Raw genomic sequence first — 13,322 nt, 5'->3', positions numbered from 1 at the left:
GCATGGGGGATTCTGACAAGGAATCAATGCTTTGGCATGAAGGAAATGCACTTTGAACATTTGTGATGGATTCTGGCAAGGAATCAATGCTTGAACATGAGGAAGAGGGACTTCGAATGGGGTCCTCTAAAATAGGTAATGGCAATAAAGTGCATGGTGGCATTGGGTCTTGTATTTCTGAAACATGACAAGGATGTGCATCATAAATTGGATTATTTTGGCAATCAATTATGGACAGCCCTTGGGTAATTTCATCCCTGGGTGTATTGTTTGATGAGGACAATATAGAAGGTTCTTGTGAAACTTCTAAAGGTGTAGGGATAGATGCCACTGGAGAGTCAATTTGTTTGTGGGGAGATGAGGCATTGCTAGACATAATTGTATTATCTTGATCTTCCTCAAAGAACTCACTTGGTAGTTTCCTTAAGATCATTGCAATAAAGCCACCTTTCTTTCGAGGTTTTGACATAGTTGTATCTGGAATTTGAACTTGTTTGGCAAGAATTTGGTCTTGGTTTGATGTCATGTTTTGATATTGGACTTGGTGTTGCTCAAATTGGTTTGACATGTTCAAAATTTGGCTTGGTGCACATTGCAAGTTTTGTTTGTGAATTTGTGATTGTAGTTGTTGACATTGATATGTTGATTGAACTTGTTGATATTCCACCATTGGTTGAACCATTTGTTGACATTGTATAGTTGGTTGGACATATTGTTGAAATTGGACCATTGGTTGTACTGGTTGTATATGTTGGACCATTGGTTGTGTCTGATGGAAATGTTGAACAATTGGTTGTGATGGTTGAAAATCTGATTGATAGTAAACACCTTCTTGTTCTTGTTGTGGAGGCACATAATGTTGAAATTGATGTTGTCTCTTTTCTTGAAATTGTTTCATCATCTCTATTTGTGAGAGGAGAGTTGGTATGTCTGATCGTTCAAGAAGAGATCTTACATCAATTGGCTCAATCTTTGGATTTCGACCTGGAAATTTTTGAAACATTTTGGACATTTGTGATCTATTCTTCTCAATGTTTTTCACTCTTTGTTCCAAAATCTCATTTTCTTGAGCTAGTTTCTCCTCTAGTTTTTGTATTTGGACATTTACATCATCATGATAAGTTTGATCCAAGTTCTGAGACATGTAAAGATGGGATTGACATGATTGATTGCTCAATTGTGATGACATGGCTTCGTAAGAAGGTTGAGATCTCATTTCAACAAACATGTCACTATGCAATGCAACTAATGGGATTGACAAATGCAACCTAAAAGGATGACAATGCAACTTAATGTTTTTGTTGTTTTTCAATATTTTGACAAACTCATGAATGCAATTCTAAAAATGAGACCCTTAGGAAATTGAAATGATGTCTAGACCTCAAAGGACTAAAGGACCAAGTGACAATAGGACAAATTGACAATGTCTCCCCTATATGCTTGGATACTAAGCTAGGTTTGACCAAAATGACAAAAAGACAAAGGTTTGATAAGGTCTAGACTTCCTAACAATAACTTAGGGTTTTATCAAAGATTTGCATTACTCAAGTATGACAAAACCTAGTTTTGACACTATATGCAAGGGGACAATTACTATGCAAATGACCCTAATATGATATGATAATGACCTAAGCTTAATGAAGAGACCTAGGGTATGCAAATGTGACCTAATGTTATGAGGACAAAGATGCAAATGCAAATGTATGACAATGTCAACCTAAGGCAAAACCTAAGGTTGAATTATGAAATGGTATTACTCTAATGTAAGAAGACACATGCAAATGGATGACCCTTATTGATATGCAAAGGAGTATGACCTAGGTGAAACCTAACCTTGGTAGTTGACAATGAATTTGCAAAATGCAAACCTAGGATGAAACTAATGTTGGACATGAATGTTGAGACAAGATTTTGAAAAATGTTTGACAACCATGTTTGAAGGTGTTTTGAACTTTGTTGGATGAAATACTCTTGTGTTTAACCTTGTTTTGAATCAATTTATCTTGTTTTTAATATGAGACACAACTCAACTTTTGACAAGCAAAGAAGACAAGATATTTTAACTTAGACTCAAGAAAATCATGCTCGTTCACACATTTCTTATGGTAGGTAAAGATAGTAGGTACTTGAGAGGTAGACTAGTTATGAGATTCAAGGAGAATACATAGATGCTTGACCCCACAGGCTCCCCTCCATGGCACTCACTTCTCAGGGTAGCCAAGCATCAGTCCCCATGGAAATCTCCCCATGGCGAACTTAGTATCTCTTCCAAGTATCTGAACTCCTCCTTCTCAAGCAACTAGAAGGATTTTTGGCCTCTAAATACATGGTGTTTAATAAGGATTTTTGTTAAGCATTATTCCTTGGTGTCATGCAAGCGTGATTGAGACATAAGTCCACCAAGATACCAAACAAATGTAGTCATGGAAGCACAATTTAGACCATGAGGCCCTACTTAGATGTTGATATGAGAAAGAGTCCAAGGGTCATCACTTCCCAAGTAACTACAATTCCCACGTAACCCATCCTTCAAAGCTTTCACCCATCAGGTATTTATTTATAGTGAGTTAGAATGCCAAGGTAGTTTGGCTATGCTCACTTTGGGTCATTCCCTTCTCATGATTGTCACTTGCTTGCAAAAGAAAGCAAATGGTTGAGAAGGCAGGCCCTCTAAAGGTGACAAACAATCCAAGACATGAGAATGGTATCGAAGATGTGGATTTCTGATCACCCTAAGAAGGATGAGAGCATACTCTCCTACTCCAATGTCAAACTTGACAATCAAAACAAACACATGTTAATTCCATCCTACTTAGCAATCATACTAGGTGCCTAATTATGAATCACAAACACAAAGTTCGGTTGGAATACAAGGCAACCTGCAAAATCACTAAGTTAGAAGTTTGACTTGTTTGGTCTTTGACTAGCGAACCTGCATAAAATTTGTTAGTAGTTTCATTTTTGTCTTTTCCATGCGTAATGCCAAGGTGTTGCATAGAGAATCAGTACCAAAGAAAAATCAAAATGTAGAAACAGAATGCAAAACAAAGTAATTTGCAAGTAAAAACACTGATTTTTACCTTTGTTTCTGGCCTTACACAGGCGCAGAATGTCCTACACAGGCACAGAATGCAGTGACATAGGCACAGAATGCAATAACATAGGCGCAGATCCCTTTGACATAGGCGCAGAATGTAGTAACATAGGAGCAAATCCCATGACACAGGCGTAGAATGCAGTGACACAGGCGCAGAAGTGCCCAGAAAGCCCTGAATTACCCTGTTTCTTGGGTTTTTCACCTACAAATTAGCTCAAAAGAACTCAAAAGCATGGTTAGCGGGTTAGTTCATGTTGGGTTTACCAAGAAATGTAGATAGGAATTTGGAAATCATCAAAGCAAGTAGCAAATTAAACTAGTTCAATCACGAAAACCAGATTACAATGATAACAATCCTAATTAACATTCAATAGAGACATGAAAACAAGACATTTAATTCAAATGCAAACCATCACAAATGCAAATGTCTCCTCCAGAATTCTCCATTGTCCTTCTTTCTCCTTCAAATTTCTTTGTTTTTGGATCTCACCTACAAGTGCATAAGCATGAGATGAAAGCAAGATTGACAAGACAACATAAGGATACTAGAAGCATGATTGATTGATCGATCGGGGACCGATTCGAAAAAGTGATCCAAAAAAGTGATTCAAAAAAGTGATTAATTGGGATTGAAGAAATTCATCCAATTTATAGATAAATTGGAGAAAAGACAAGATTAGCATGAGGAGATTTGAAAGGAAATTTCAAATCAAGAATGACAAATATGACAAATTATGACAAATTGACACTTTCTATGCGAAATTGATTGATTGATAATTATGACAAATTATGACAAATTGCTATGTAAAAAATGATTGATTGACAAATAATGACAAATTGACATGTCATTCCCATGAAATTAGGAGAAATATAGGAGAAAATTGAAAATTAGATGAATTAGAAATTAGGAAATTTGAAAATTGATGAAAATTAGAAAATTAGGAATTAGGAGAAATTAGTAAATTGGAAAATTAGGTTAATTAATTAATAATTTTTCATTCATTAATTAATTCACAAAGAGAGGAGAAATTAGTTAGCCAATTAAATAAATATTTAATTGTGACAAGAAGACTTAGGATAAATAAATAAATTATTTAACCTAGAGGGAAAATGACCAACAAGGTTAAATGAACAAATCGTAAAAACCCTAGAAGATGAATTAGAAATGCAAGGATGACAATTAGGTCTTGATGAAGGATCGATTTGATCATGATTTTGACTTGATAAAAGACCAATGCTGATAAATGATTTGATTGATAAATGCGCCAATTGACGAGGAACAATGACTAATTGATCCAAATTGACATGATTGAGAAGGACGATGATCGATGACAAATTGATCGCAAAAATGACAAGATTGAAAATGACAACGATCGATGACAAATCGATCACAAGACAACAAGATTGAAAATGACAACGATCGATGACAAATCAATTCCAAAATGACAAGATTGATAAGAGGACAAAACCCTAATTCTATCATCAATTAGGATTGACGATGTCCAAAATGAAATCAAATTGGCAATGTCAAAATATGCCAAATGAGCACGCACATTGATGCGATAGGATAAGATCGACGAGAATTGTTATCGACAAGACCAAATTCAATAGCAAGAAAAATTAAGAATGCAGAAGAAGGACTCGATGCTCGCAAATGATAAAGACCAAGTGCCCAACATAGGAGAAATATTAATGCGATGCAAAAACCCTAAAATAAGGCAATGCGCCAATGTTAAAGTATGACTCTGCAAGTGTTGACCATTTTTAGATGTCTACAATCTTATTGTAATATCTTTTAGGTGGCTGACCTAATTGGTTTAGGTCGTAGGGTTTGTATAAATTGGTGTAAGATCTCATTGTAGATCATGTATCATGGTTGTGGAATGAAATATCATATGCGAATGAGATCTGGTCGATCATAGGTGATTGAATTGGGTTTATGTAAGAGGTCAAAGGCCTCTGGTATTGAGCTTAACTGAGACTGTAATCAGGCATGGTAGATTCTATCTCTGGCAGTTCATTCTTTTGGATTCTTGTCTAATTTTCTTGAGGTGGTTATAACCTCTCTGTAGTTAGCGAGACTCCTTTGTAATGAGAAGTATGCTCTAGGTAGTGTACCTTCCTCCATGTGCAGGCCCCTTTTTGTATCACATACTTTCTGCAAAAGTATCATCTGACTATGGGTAGGCTTCCCATCATGGTTTTTCCCTTTACCGAGTTTCCATGTACAAATCATGGTGTTATGTGGTATGGTTGCATTGTGTTAATTCTATGTTTCATTCTTGACTTTTATTGCGTACCAGTATCTATTTCTGCTATTCTGGTATTCAATGTTTTTGTGCTCTGGTTCAAGGTTATAAAGTAGTTTGATTAATAAAATTTGTTGACAACTGATTCACCCTCCCTCTCAGTTGTCCATCGATTATCCTAACACTTCTACTAAGTGGTCTCTTTACTGCACCTCTAGCATACCGGTACACATCGGTTCTTCCTTCTGCATGAAGATGGTCACCTGGTTGTTGATAACTCAATGATGAACGAATAGTACCAAACCAGTACTGAGAGGGGGGGTGAATCAGTACAAACAAAATACAGTCCAAAACTGGTTTGACAACAAATACTCCAAATGATTGGCAAGCAGTGACACTGGTTGAAATAGAGTGCAACCGGTAAGACCCAGAACAACTAAAACAATCATAAACCGGTTACTCACTTAGCTTTCCTCTTAGATCAATACTATAGTACCATTACACTCTCATGCATGAACAGGTAAACTATCATCAGATCTTCACAATAGTTAGTTCAATATGTTTTATAGATAGACATAAAACACATAACCATCATATGCTTAACATGTAATAACAAAGCATCACAAGATAAAAGCATCACACATGACACACATATTTTTCACATGGAAACCCAACTAGAAAAAACCACGGTGGGGATGAATACCCACAAGCTTCTTTTTGAACTCTTTAGAAGTCTGCTCTGTTAGGAGCCTTGTCTAGTTAAAGACATTACAATAGGTTCTGCTAGGAACCGATCCTATTAGGGATCACCCAGTTTAGGGATGGCTATAATACCTGGTTAAGGGTTAAACCTTATTAGGGTTACCTTGTTAGAGGATTTCAAGAAATCAATAGCTAAAGGATCTCCAGAGCTCTATAGCTTCCTAGAACTCAATAACTTTGAGTTACCCTGTTAAAGGATTTGTATCAAGTTGGTTAAGGCTACCCTATTAAGAGATTTCACAACTATTGAGGTGGTTAAAGATCAACAAGAATTATAATGATCTGGTAACAACACTCAATGCTAATGCAGATCCGTTTTGGCTCCTCTTCACCTTCTACACATTCACTTTGCAAGTATCTCTTCTTTCCTTTGGTCTGGCAAGAATCACGTATCACTTCCCTTGGATACACACATACAACTTTTGCCAACAACTTTAGAAAGAAACACAACATCGACCTTATAGGAAACAAATAGGTTGGTAGCAAAAACCCTAAACCCTAAACCTGTTAAGTTAAGCAATTCAAATGGTTCATTCATGACCATTGAATCCTACTGCATTAAATGCAACAATCTTGAATCGATTTCAAGGCATTCTCCATCATCCATTATCCATTGATTTCATGGTGGTGGATAACCCATCACGCGTTATTACCATTTGACAAACTTCGCACATTCCCAAGGTGGATAGGGATAGTCTTCTTCATGCAAGATCCTTCACGTGCACAGGGCTTATGTGGCAACATGATCTATTCTCTGTTATACTGTTAACTCATCACACAAAGATCACCAATTGAGTCACACAGGCTTGAGGTACTCCCACCGGAAATCTTGAAGTGGAAACTACCTACCAACCGGTAGTCATACAATGCTTCCATGTGTCGGTTCCCATAACTACATGTCAGTTCACCTTGACATGCTGGTTCACCTTGAACAAATATACCGCTTCACTTTGGCATATATATTGGTTCACACATATGTCGGTTCTCTCTTCTCACATATCACATATTGACATCAATGACAATATACAATATCATTATGTCCTCATATCGGTTCACATAATGCCAGCAATCTTCCCCTTTGGCATTGATGGCAATATACAAAGATATCTCTTCACTTCACATTTTCTCCCCCATTTTCTGTAGATATCTTTTCTACTTCACTCCTTCTCCCCCTTTGACAACAATGCCAAAGTGGAGGCACAAGCATCCCTATTCCATTATGCTGCTCCCCCTGAGGAGTAGCATCCTTCAACACATCAATCAACAAAAATTTGACTATGCAATACCTGACTTATGTGGAAAAAATACTTTTAGTTCACCTCTTGAAGGGGCAGTACCCCCAATTCACCTCTTAAATGCACAAATGTAGTCTTTGGGAGAGGCTTGGTGAATATGTCTACTAACTGCTCCTTACTGGAAACATGTTCTAGTGCAATCTCTTTATTCTGAACCTTTTCCCTCAAGAAATGATACTTAAGCTCAAAATGCTTGGTTCTAGAATGTAAAACCGGATTCTTTGAAATATTGATAGCACTTGTGTTATCATAGAATATACTTATCGGTTCAGATACAGGGATTTTGAAGCCATTTAAAACATGTTTCATCTAGATTGTCTGAGTGCAATTCATGAAAGCTGCAACATACTCCGCTTCCACTGTAGACTGAGAGATACAACTCTGCTTTTTACTCATCCATGAGACCAGTCTACCACTGAGAAAGAATGCACCACCGGTTGTTCTTTTCCGGTCATCCACATTACCTGCCCAATTAGCATCTGTGAATACTTTCATAATGAAATTATTGTTGTATGGGTACCATAATCCATAGTCAATTGTTCCCTTCAGATACCTAAGAATCCGCTTGACTGCAACCAAGTGGGATTCTCTTGGACCTTTCTGGAACCTTGCAGGAATGCCAACTGCATGTGCAATATCTGGTCTACTATGCACTACATAATGCAACTTACCAATCATTGATTGATATTCCTTCTCATCAACAAGTGCAGAATCATCCTCTTTTGACAATTTGCAACTGGTCAGCATTGGTGTACCAACTGGTTTGCTATCTTCCATGCCAAAGGTCTTCAACACCTCTTTGACATGTTTGGACTGAGTGATAAAGATTCCATCTTCCATCTGTTGGATCTATAGTCCAATGAAGAACTTAATCTCCCCTATGAGTGACATCTCAAACTCTTTCTTCATCTCATCAACAAACTCATGAGTCATCTTGTCATCTCCACCAAAGATAATGTCATCAACAAAAACCTCAAAGATCAGGATCTGATCTCCTTGAGACTTCAAGTAGATATTGCTATCTTCACTTGTTATCTCAAATCTAATCTTCACAAGATGGGAATGTAGGTGCTCATAGCATGCCCTAGGTGCTTTCTTTAGATCATATAAGGCTTTATGTAGCCTACATACCATGTCACTATTTTTAGATAGGGAAAACCCATCTGGTTGCTCAATATACACCTCCTCTTCAAGTACACCATTTAGGAATGCAGATTTTACATCCATTTGATATACTTTGAAGCCTTTAAAAGCTGCATATGCAAGAAGCATACAAACTCCTTCCAATCTAGCTATAGGAGCAAAGGTTTCTCCATAATCTTCTCCTTCTTCTTGAGCATATCCTGTGCACACCAATCTGGCTTTATTCCTAATCACTCTGCCATCCTCATTCAGCTTGTTTCTGAACACCCATTTGGTGCCAATGACATTTTTATGCTCTGGTCTGGGTACCAAGGACCATGTACCATTTTTCTCTATCTGGTCAAGTTCCTCTTCCATTGCCTTGATCCAGTCTTCATCTTTATGAGCCTCTTTGAATGATTTAGGCTCAAATTCAGAGATCATACATGAGTTTTATCTGATCTTTCTTCTTGTAAGGATTCCTACATCCTTATCTCCTATGATTTGCTTAGGATCATGATTCATCTTGACATACCAAGAAATGGTCTTGACTGGTTCTTCTTTCTTTTCCTCTTCATCCTCATCTTCATCAGTATCAGCATTCACCGGTTCAGGAACACTGTTACTGGTACTTGGTTGACTGACAACCGGTTCCCAGAAGGTTGCTACCAGTTGATTTATAGCTTTCTCACTGTCAGTTTCCTCAGTTTTCTTAGAGGATTCATCAACTCTTACATTGATACTTTCCATAATTCTCTGAGTCCTATTGTTGTAACACTTGAGAGCTTTACTCTTGGTGGAATATCCTAGGAATATTCCCTCATCGCATTTAGCTTCAAATTTGCCCTGATGTTCACTCCTCTTGGTGTAACATTTGCTACCAAATACCCTAAAGTAGCTAACCATAGGTGTCTTACCATTCCAATACTCATAAGGAGTTTTGTCCTTACCTTTCTTGATGAGTACCCAGTTCATTGTGTAGACTACAGTGCTCACCGCTTCTCTCCAAAAGGTGTGAGCTACCTTTCCTTGAATAAACATGGTTCTAGCTACTTCAACCATAGTTTGGTTATTCCTCTCTGCTAGGACATTCTGCTATGGAGTCTGGGGGTAGACAGTTGCCTTCTTGATGCCAAATTCTTCACAGTACTTGTTGAATTCACTAGAAGTGAATTCCCCTCCTTGATCAGTTCTGAGACACTTGATCCTTTTATCGCTTTCCTTCTCCACTAATGCTCTGAAAACTTTGAACGTCACAAAGGCTTCAGACTTGTCTTTCAAGAATGTGACCCACATCATTCTTGAGCAGTCATCAATGAGAATCATGAAGTACCTATCACCCTGCACACTTCTAGTTTTCATAGAACCACACAAATCAGTATGCACAAGATCAAGCAAGTTGTCAACAGTGAAAGATTTACCTTTAAAGGTTGAGGAAGATATTTTCCCTAATTAACACTCTCTGCACAAGGTATTATCCAGTTTTCTTAGCACCGGCAACTCTCTAACTGCCTTGATCTTACTAGCCTTCACAATGTTATCAAAGTTTACATGGCAGAGTCTCCTATGCCATATCCAGCTATCATCAAACTTAGTCATAAGACATGTACTTTTATTTGCATTTAGATGAAATAGGTTACCTTTGGTCCACATGCCGATGGCCACCAATTCACCATCTTTTCCTTTGATTCTACAAACTCCATTCTTGAATTCTAGAGTGAGGCCACTGTCATTTAGCTGGGCAACACTTAGAAGGTTGTGTCTGAGACCATCAACCTAGTACACATTGTCAGCATTGCTCTTTGCATTCAGAGAGATGGACCCTCTACCTTTGACCATGCATGGTGCATCATTTCCAAAGCGAACCACACCTCCATCATACTCCTCCAAGGATAGAAACTTGCTCCGATCACCAGTCATATGGTGAGAACAACCACTGTCAATGATCCACTCATTGGAATTATCAAACTGGGAGACAAGAGCTTTCTTGTCTGACACATCTTCTTTGACAGCAACAAACATAATATCTTCATTTTCTTTATCCTCTGATTCTTCATCTGTGACACCTTCATCAACTACCACAAAACAGTTTCTCCGGTTTCCTCCTTTGAATTTCCTGAACCTTTCTGGTTTGTCCTTGTTATCGCCATTAGGATAGTTTATAGTAATATGTCCTATCAGGTTACAAGTAAAGCATTTCAAAGGTATCTTACCTTTGTATTTACCAGTTCCTTTAGGAAGCTTCCTTGCAAGGAGAGCTTCAAATGCCATCAGAATCTCCTCATCATCCATTTCTCTGCTCTGTCTAGGTTCACCACTGGTGCTAGCTTCTTTTCCTTTTCTAGATGGTATAGCAGAGGCTTTAAAAGCTGATTCAGTCTTTTGAACACTGCCATCAAAACTATCTAGCTCATAGGCTATCAACTTGGCTATGATGGAGTCCAAGGATACCTTAGTCTTGTCTATTGATCTCAGCTCCTGAATAGCAGCAACCCTTATTGCATAGACCGACAATAGGGATCTCAAGACTTTGTTTACCATAGTGGAATCTTCTATTTTACCACCTGCACTCTTGATTTCTCCAACAACTATTTTGATTCTTATTCCATACTGCTGGATGGTCTCACCTTCAACCATCTGCATATCTTCAAACTTCCCTCTCAGGCTTTCTTCCTTAGCCCATTTTACATGTTCATCACCACCATAGATATTTTCAAGAGCATCCCATACCTCTTTGGGATTTACCTTGTCCTGAACATCAATAAACTCAATGTCAGATAGACTACTAATAAGGGCTTCCATGACTTGCCCACTTTCTTGTATCTCTCTCTTTTGGTCATCGGTGAGAGCACCGGTAGGGACTACATAGACATTCTCAACATAACTCCAATGTTGAGCACCCATGCTTTTGATGAATATCTTCATCCTATCTTTCCATATACCAAAATTTTCCATGTTAAACTTTGGACCTTCCCTCTTCATCATTTGACTAGGATCTTTACCTCAAGCAGTTAAGCTTACAACACAGAGGACCTAGAGGGCTCTGATACCAATTGATAACTCAATGATGAATGAATAGTACCAAACCGGTACTAAGAGGAGGGGGGTGAATCAGTACAGACAAAATACAGTCCAAAACTGGTTTGACAGCAAATACTCCAAATGGCTGGCAAGCAGTGACACTGGTTGAAACAGAGTGCAATCGGTAAGACCCAAAACAACTAAAACAATCATAAACCAGTTACTCACTTAGCTTTCCTCTTAGATCAATACTATACTACCATTACACTCTCATGCATGAATAGGTAAACTATCATCAAATCTTCACAATAGTTAGTTCAATATGTTTTATAGACAGACATAAAACACAGAACCATCATATGCTTAACAGGTAATAACAAAGCATCACAAGATAAAAGCATCACACATGACACACATATTTTTCACATGGAAACCCAACTAGGAAAAACCACGATGGGGATGAATACCCACAAGCTGCTTTTTGAACTCTTTAGAAGTTCACTTTGTTAGGAGCCTTGTCCGGTTAAAGACATTACAATAGGTTCTGCTAGGAACCAATCCTGTTAGGGATCACCCGGTTAAGGGATGTCTATAATACCCGGTTAAGGGTTAAACCCAGTTAGGGTTACCTTGTTAGAGGATTTCAAGAACTCAATAGCTAAAGGATCTCCAGAGTTCTATATCTTCCCAGAACTCAATAACTTTGAGTTACCGTATTAAAGGATTTGTATCAAGCCGGTTAAGGCTACCCTATTAAGGGATTTCACAACTGTTGAGGTGGTTAAAGATAAATAGGAATTACAATGATCTAGTAACAACACTCAATGCTAATGCAGATCCGTTTTGGCTCCTCTTCACCTTCTGCACATTCACTTTGCAGGTATCTCTTCTTTCCTTTGGTCTGGCAAGAATCACGCATCACTTCCCTTGGATACACACATACAACTTTTGCCAACAACTTTAGAAAGAAACACAACATCAACCTTATAGGAAATAGATAGGTCAGTAGCAAAAACCCTAAACCCTAGACTTGTTAGGTTAAGCAATTCAAACGGTTCAATCTTGACCATTGAATCATACTACATTAAATGCAACAATCTTGAATCAATCTCAAGATATTCTCCATCGTCCATTATCCACCGATTTCATGGCGGCTGATAACCCATCACACGTTATCATTGTTTGACAAAATTTGCACATTCCCAAGGTGGATAGGGATAGTCTTCTTCATGCAAGATCCTTCATGCACACAAGGCTTATGTGGCAACACAATCTATTCTCTATTATACTACTAACTCATCACACAAAGATCACCGATTGAGTCACACAGGCTTGAGGTACTCCAACCAAAAATCCTGAAGTGGAAACTACCTACCAACTGGTAGTCATACAATGCTTCCATGTGTTGGTTCCCATAACTACATGTCGGTTCACCTTGACATGCCAGTTCACCTTGAACAAATATACCACTTCACTTTGGCATATATACCGGTTCACACATATGGTGGTTCTCTCTTCTCACATATCACATATGCCGGTTCACATCATATCACATATTGACATCAATGAAAACATACAATATCATTATGTCCTCATACCAGTTCACATAATGCCAACAGTTGTCACTCATGACAACACATCAACACTTCTCCCATACCAATCCATCTTCTATTCCAGTTGAGATCAAACTCCAATGCCAATAGCCTCTTGTTCACTAGTTGACATCAATGTTAGTGATATTGGTAACATCCTATACTAGTTGACATCAATGACAAC

Source organism: Cryptomeria japonica, chromosome 1 (genome assembly GCF_030272615.1).
Source record: "Cryptomeria japonica chromosome 1, Sugi_1.0, whole genome shotgun sequence".
NCBI classification, from domain to species: domain Eukaryota; kingdom Viridiplantae; phylum Streptophyta; class Pinopsida; order Cupressales; family Cupressaceae; genus Cryptomeria; species Cryptomeria japonica.
This window is presented reverse-complemented; position numbering follows the sequence as displayed.